The sequence below is a fragment of the Corylus avellana genome, chromosome 1 (genome assembly GCF_965113065.1).
Source record: "Corylus avellana chromosome 1, dhCorAvel1.hap1.2, whole genome shotgun sequence".
Lineage (NCBI taxonomy): Eukaryota > Viridiplantae > Streptophyta > Magnoliopsida > Fagales > Betulaceae > Corylus > Corylus avellana.
In genome coordinates this window covers 45,123,419-45,131,224 of record NC_142490.1, presented here as the reverse complement: position 1 = coordinate 45,131,224, position 7,806 = coordinate 45,123,419, and the positions used below count along the sequence as shown (strand labels likewise).

General features: G+C 38.4%; 1 pseudogene across 1 annotated transcript; it reads left to right on the top strand.

The window, feature by feature from the left end:
• Positions 1-4,279: 4,279 nt before the first annotated feature.
• On the top strand, positions 4,280-7,787 carry LOC132170044 (cysteine-rich receptor-like protein kinase 26; annotated as a pseudogene). The gene is made up of 7 exons (XR_015909793.1): positions 4,280-5,048; positions 5,538-5,660; positions 5,925-6,046; positions 6,180-6,390; positions 6,500-6,737; positions 6,869-7,019; positions 7,142-7,787. The product of XR_015909793.1 is annotated as a cysteine-rich receptor-like protein kinase 26 (transcript).
• Positions 7,788-7,806: the final 19 nt, after the last annotated feature.

Below are 7,806 nucleotides of genomic sequence, written 5' to 3'. Positions count from 1 at the left end.
CCTACGAGGCGAACCTCAACCACGTCCCGGACTTCAGCAAAATACATCTGCTTGTGCAATGTACTCTTGATTTGTCCCACCAAGAATGCAGTAATTTTTTTTTTTTTTTTTTGAAGATAAGAATGCAGTACTTGCTTACAAATCATTTCTCGAAAAATTCCACTCTGTTGTGTTGGGCAGGCCGGTGCGAGATATTATACTCCCAGCTGTAATTTTAGGTACGAGAGTTTCGACCTTACAGCTGCTCCCTGGTCGCCGGTAAAAGGTACGCTAATCCTATGAACTTTGTTTGTTACGAATTTTGTGATTTTGCTGTGAACTTTGTTTGTGGTAAACCTTAATTAATTACTGAAACAGAATCAGCAGTTGACATGCCTTTAATGGCCTGCTTTTGATTTTTCACAGCAAGGGGAGAAACACTTGAATTGCTATCATCATTGTCGTTCCGATTGTTATTGTGATGCTACTTATTCTCAGTATTTGCATCATTTTAAGAATGAGGAAGGCAAAGGATAATTTTGAGGCTAAGTTAAAATTAGTTCATGTGTGGTATGCTTTCACATGGAGTAAAAAAAAAAAAAAAAAAAACTTTCAGAGGAAATAATTATTCTGAAAATATTTACATTTGGTTTGAGTTAACTCTTGGGTAGTAATTTCAAATCTTTCCCTAAAATGGGATCATGATACGTAATCACTAACTGTTGATAATGGTTCAAATTGTCAACAAGTGTGAAGATAATTGCTGGAAAATATCAATATTCAAGTTGGTGGGCTCAAGTCATATTTATCTATAAGAAGATAAGGTTAGTTTTAAAAGGAGTCCAAGAACAACTAGAATTGGATTTTTGGAGAAAACGTGTGTGGATAAACATGTGGGCTGAAATGCTTATCTTCATCATGGAAAAGACTTTGTATTCATGATGGTTTCGTTTTCTCAGCAGCAATTGGATTATAATTGTTTCTCCTCTTTTTTCGTGATTAAACCTCTATAAAAGGACATGCAGTCCTTGGTTAAGTGGGGGATCCGAAAATTCAAATTGGTGAGAGCACTTTGTGACATTTACAAAGTGTAGAGAGTTTTTCTTTACTGGGTATTTGAGAGGGACAGTTGAGTGGGGTGTACAAGGGGTTAAGGGCTTGGGTTTGAGATATTAAACTTGAGCGGTTCAGGCTTGTACCATTATACTCAATATTTCTCAATAGTAAAGAAGGAGACCGGATCACGCCCTGTGGACGTAGGCATATTCCCGAACCACGTAAACTATTTGTGTACGTGTGTGATTGGTGTGTGTTCTCGTGTGTTTTCTTTCCAAACTTATCTTTCGCATAAAGGGCTGGTAGGAAATTGGTAACCAATTAATTATCAATTTTCCCAACACTAACCCATTTCAAGCTCCTCTGCTTCACTTACTTAAAAGAATACACTTTAACCATTTGAATATGTATTAACTTGTTCCTCTTCTCTGAAGCTGCGGATGAAATAACAAGTGTCGGATGAAATAACTTGTATCCATAATGGCGAGAATGTAGAGTATCTTCCAAGCTATGTGAGTATGAATCTCATTGGATAAATTCTGGTTTTACTTGAAACAATGCACATGAAGTTGGAAAGTAATTGGAGTATAACTGATCTGTTTCTTTAATTTTGTGCAGGCATGGAAAAATTGTGTTGTGACAAATGCAAATTCCAAGATCACCAAAGAAGTAGAAAAGTACAAAATAGAAAAATAACACAACCACATAAGACACTAAGATTTAAGTGGTTCGGCTTAACAAGCTTACATCCACTAGCGGAGACGCTCTAGGAGAAATTCACTAACAAAAGAGTGAAGTATAAAGAGTAGTATGAATAAAACCACTCAAACCCAAAAGCCCCAATACACCCCAATTTCACTAAAAAAAATAAATAAATACAAAAGAGAAAATATTCTCTAGAATTTTCTAAGCTTTTCAGCATTCCAAATGTGAGATCAAACTAAATAAAATTGGTGTATTTCTTCTTCCCCTTGCAACACAAGTCTTTCTCTCTCTCTCGGCAACTTCAGCTCTTTCTTTCTCTCTATTTTCTCAACTAAAGTTGCTGCATTCTCCTTATGACCGAATGGCTTCAACTTTTAACTACAAAGCCATTTTGTCAAAGCTTCTAGAAGAAGCTTAATGAATGAAGAGACAAATGGGCGTGCATGAAGAAGGTAAGTCAAAAATGAATAATGGGGTGTAAAAGTAACCATAATGGTTTGGGGCCCACGGTAAGACTTGTGAAAACAAGTCACCTAATCTGACAAATTGGATGGAGGGCACTGTGTCAAATCTTATAAGCTATGTTTGGCAAGGGGAAGCCCCGCACTGTAGCTGGAACAGCACTGTTCCAGCTACAGTGCGGACTGACACATGGCTGACTTTTTCAGCTTAAATTTTTTTATTTTAAGCAAAATATTAAAAAAAAAAAGAAAAAAAAAGGAGGAAAACGCTGGAGCCACCCCCTGGCCGATTTGGGGGTGGTCGAACCACCCCCGTGGCCAAGGGGGTGGTCCGGCCACCCCCTTGGCCAAAAAAAAAAAAAAAAAAAAAAGGGAACGGTGCATTTGGGGGTGGCCGGACCACCCCCAAGGGGCTGGGGGTGGTTTCGGCCACCCCACCGGCCGTATGGGGTGGCCGAAACCACCCCCCAGCCCCTTGGGGTGGTCTGGCCACCCCCAAATGCACCGTTCCCTTTTTTTTTTTTTTTTGGCCAAGGGGGTGGCCGGACCACCCCCTTGGCCACGGGGGTGGTTCGACCACCCCCAGATCGGCCAGGAGTGGCTCCAACCACCCCCTTGGCCAAAAATGGGGTGGTCCGGCCACCCCATTTTGGCCAAGGGGTGGCTGGAACCACCCCAGCGTTTTCCTGGCTTTTTTTTTTTTTTTTTTTTTTTTTAATATTTTGCTTAAAAAAAAAAAAAAAAAAAATTAAGCTGAAAATGTCAGCCATGTGTCAGTCCCGCACTGTAGCTGGAACAATGCCGTTCCAACTACAGTGCGGGGCTTTCCCTTGCCAAACATAGCTATAGATCCCACACTGAGGGACAGTTTAATGATAAAAATATGGAGATGCATCCACATTGGATTACCTAATCTTCAAGAAAGCTCGGCTGATAGACCAACCATGGCTTCTGTGGTTTCCATACTTAATAGTCACTCTCTCACTCTCCCCATACCCTCCCGACCGGCATTTTTTTGGCATAGCACCTCATCAACAACAGGAATATAGTTCGGGGGGTAGTCCTAGCGGCAGCAAATGAGGCTTCAGTTGCTGAACTATATCCTTGCTAGGGTTTGAGGATAGTAGCTACATTTGTGGACAAAATCATGGGTTTATTTTGAAAGCTATAGTAGCTTGGTTAAAGATTTTTTCTTTCTTTCTTTTGGTTCTTTATACAAGAAACACATTGAATTGATTTACAGTTGGCTTCAGTGTCATAATTAATAAATGTGTTGAATCTCTTTTGGATGACAAATGAACTTATTCACAAAAAGCAAGAAAAAACAAAACTACATGTTGCTGCCTCCTAGAACTACGTAGTTCACATAATATACAACAAAGCATTTCAAGAGATCCAGAGTCAAGGGCAATCCTGAACTGCACATGGAATAGCTCACAAATTCTTATTTGCAGCGGAATCTCTAAATCTTCCATATCTAAAGAAAGGGTGACAATTCATTTTCGCATGTCGAATTATAATCGTATCAAAATATGAATATAAAACTATATACCTCAACACTAACCCAACTCTTCAAACTAAATGGGCCACGCCCTTTAACTTTAATCTGATAATTTCAAGTTGAAGTTGAATAAGTGCCGGGTTTGTATAAAAAATCCTTGTACTCATTCGACACCAAATAAGATAGATGTGGGCTTTGCCTGCCAGTTTGGTTCAGTTACGGAGCACTGGTGTAAGCCATCCAATCACCATTTAACACATCATTAATTTAAGAAAAATGTAAAAAATAAAAGTGAGAACAAACACACCAAATCAAAATGAAAAAGAGAAAAAAACACTCCTGGCCCGCCAGACCAAGCGGTGGGTCTAGGTTGACTTTCTCACCACCCTATATTTCAACAACTTCTCCCTACAGTCAATTGATTAATGGCTGGATTGACTTCGTTGTAAAGCAGACCCCTTGTCCTAATGGCAAATGTTCGCATCTTCCTATGCTTTGAACATTATACCAACACAAACTTGATTTCTGCCAAACCATTTCCGATTGCCATTAATCTGAGCATTTTACAGACACACACATGGCAATGGTTTCTTCAAGATTGCTTCTTTTCCTGTCTTCAATTTCCATATTAGTTACTCTAGCCTCTGCCCAGCCACCCTTCATATACCATGTCTGCTCAAACATTCAAGGTAATTATACCAAAAAGAGTACCTACGAGGCGAACCTCAACCACGCCCTCTCCTCCATCACCTCCAACACCGATGGTGACAACGGGTTTTACAGTAGCACCTCTGACGGCCAAATCCCCGACAAAGTTTTTGCAATTGGACTCTGTCGAGGAGATGTTAAGAAAGATGTTTGCCGTAGTTGCCTCAAGGACTCTACAGTTGCTCTCACACAGCTTTGTCCCAATCAGAAGGAGGCAATAGGATGGTATGACAATTGCTCCTTGCGCTTCTCAAACACCCCCATATTATGCATCGAGAGAGAAAATCCAAGTTTTATAGTTTGGAACTCAAAGAAGGAATCGGACGTAGATGGGTACGGCGAGGCGCTTAAGACCCTTCTAGATACCATGATAAGTGGAGCTGCATCTAGTGTTTCTCACAAGTTTGCGACGGGAACCTCCGTCGCCCCGGACTTTAGCAAAATACATCTGCTTGTGCAATGAACTCCTGATTTGTCCCAGCAAGAATGTAGTAATTGCTTACAAATCATTTCTCGAAAAATTCCACTCTGTTGTGTTGGGCAGGCCGGTGCGAGATATTATACACCCAGCTGTAATTTTAGGTACGAGAGCTACCCTTTCTTCGACCTTACAGCTGCTCCCTGGTCGCCGGCAAAAGGTACGCTAATCCTATGAACTTTGTTTGTTACGAATTTTGCGATTTTGCTGTGAACTTTGTTTGTTTTCTGGATTTATTTAACGACTGTGAGGTGGTAAATCTTGTTAAATTACCATTTATTTCGAAAGTTTAAACTAATAGAAAAAGGTAAATTTAATTACTTAATTATTACTTTAGTACTCTCCCTTACGTGTGGACTCAAACTCTCTTAAGGCCCAACATATGGGAGTAAATTGACGGAGTCAACGTTTGATCTCAGGACCTTTGACTTTGATACCATATTAAATTACTATTTATCCCAAAAGGTTAAGCTAATAGGAAGAGGTAAATTTAATTACTTAATTATTACTTTAACATATCATATTAAATTATCAATTATTCCAAAAGCTTAAGCTTATAGAAAGAGGTAAATTTAATTACTTAATCATTACTTTAACAAACCAAATATGCAGTTGACATGTCTTTAATGGCCTGCTTTGATTTTCACAGGAAAGGGGAGAAACAATCGAACTGCTATCGTCATTGTTGTTCCGATTGTTATTGTCATGCTACTTGTTCTCAGTATTTGCATCATTTTAAGAATGAGGAGGAAGCCAAAGGATAATTTTGAGAGTAAGTTAAAATTAGTTCATGTGTTGTATGCTTTCCCATGGAGTAAACAAAAAAAAAATAAATAAATAAATCTTTCAGAGGAAATAATTATTCTGAAAATATTTACATTTGGTTTGAGTTAACTCTTGGGTAGTAATTTCAAATCGGATCATGAGACGTAATCACTAACCCATTTCAAGCTCCTCTGCTTCAGTGTGTCCCTGTTTCTTAAACAATTCCCTTTAACCATTTGAATATGTATTAACTTGTTTCTCTTCTCTGAAGCTGCGAATGAGATACAAAGTGTTGAATCCGTGCAATTCGATTTGGGCACTATTAGAGCTGCCACAGACAACTTTTCTGCTGCAAACAAACTTGGGAAAGGTGGATTTGGGACAGTTTACAGGGTAGGAAAACATTATGATATATAAGAAAATGATCATCAATTGTCTGTCAAAATTTATCAAACCAATATATTTAGTTATTCGAAGTTGACTTCCAAAGTTTTACTTATAGTTTGTTAATCTCGCATGCATTCAGGGTAGGCCTTCTAACGGACAAGAGATAGCTGTGAAAAGACTATCAAGAAATTCCAGGCAAGGAGATGTGGAATTTAAAAATGAGGTCCTTCTAGTGGCCAAGCTCTAACACCAGAATTTAGTTAGGCTCCTTGGTTTTTGCTTGGAAGGAAATGAAAGACTTCTTATTTATGAGTTTGTGCCCAACACAAGCCTTGATCGCTATATATTTGGTACCACTTAATTTCTATTCATACATTATGATCAAACTACTTTCATTTGCGTACAAACAAAGCAAATTTTAAATATTTGACTGACTAATACAATTTCATGAATATGTAGATCCCATGAAGCGTGCAGATTTAGATTGGAGAAGACAGTATAAAATTATAGGTGGCATTGCTCGAGGACTTGTATACCTTCATGAGGATTCCCGACTTCGAATTATTCATTGTGATCTCAAAATTGGCAACATCTTATTAGATTCGACAATGAATCCTAAAATTTCAGATTTTGGCTTGGTAAGATTATTCGTATTAGATCAAACTCAAGGCAATACAAATAGAATTGTGGGGACCTAGTAAGTATGAATTTTTTTTTAGCTAATGACTACAACTATGCTTGCTTGTATAATTGAATGATTTTAACATAGTCATTAGGCACTCTGTTACAATTCAAACTAAAGTAAAGTTCGTGGATATTGATATGCAGTGGATATATGGCTCCAGAATATGCAATGTTTGGGCACTTCTCAACAAAATCAGATGTCTTTAGCTTTAGTATTCTAATTTTGGAGATTGTAAGCGGTCAAAAAATTACTAATTTCTGTGACACACGGAATATGGAGTACCTTCTCAGCTATGTATGTATATCAATTAGTACTACATGCCTAACTTTTATTAAAAAAAAAAAAAAGAAAAGTTCAAAATTAATTATACAGCATTTTGTTTAACAAGGATGTGACGCATTGATATATTTATGCAGGCATGGAAAAATTGGAGGAATGGGACAGCTTCCAATCTCATAGATCCCACCTTGATGAAGGGTAGTCCAATGGCTGAAATGATGAGATGTATTCACATCGGTCTGTTATGTGTTCAACAAAACGTAGTTGACAGACCAGACATGGCTTCGGTTGTTCTCATGCTTAACAGCGATTTGGTCGCTCTCCTTGTACCTACACAACCTGCAGGCTTTATGCAGAGCAATGTTCAGTCAGCCACATCACTGCAACCGGACATCAATTGCGGAGGAACTAATTATGAGGTTTCAATTAGTGAGCTATATCCTAGGTAGTTTTTTGTGGAATGAGGCTGTAATAAGCATGTCAGTACATAAATTTAACTTGCCATGATTCATCTGATGCCCCATGACCAAGGGAACTGATTAGGATGCTTCTGCAGAACCCTTTGGACACAGAGTGCCCAACAGGTTTACGGCAACCAAAAGCATGGGAAACGATAGAAAATCATTTGGTTAGTCAAAATCCATGTGGATTTGAATTCTAGAGCAAACAAAAGAGTAATTCTATTCTTCAGCATCATTTATTACAAGCTTTAAGTGTTAAAAATGGGTGTGATTGTGAAGATAGTGATACCACTGATATCGATTAGGGCTCTGTCCCATGTGATGATATACCTGTATAGATC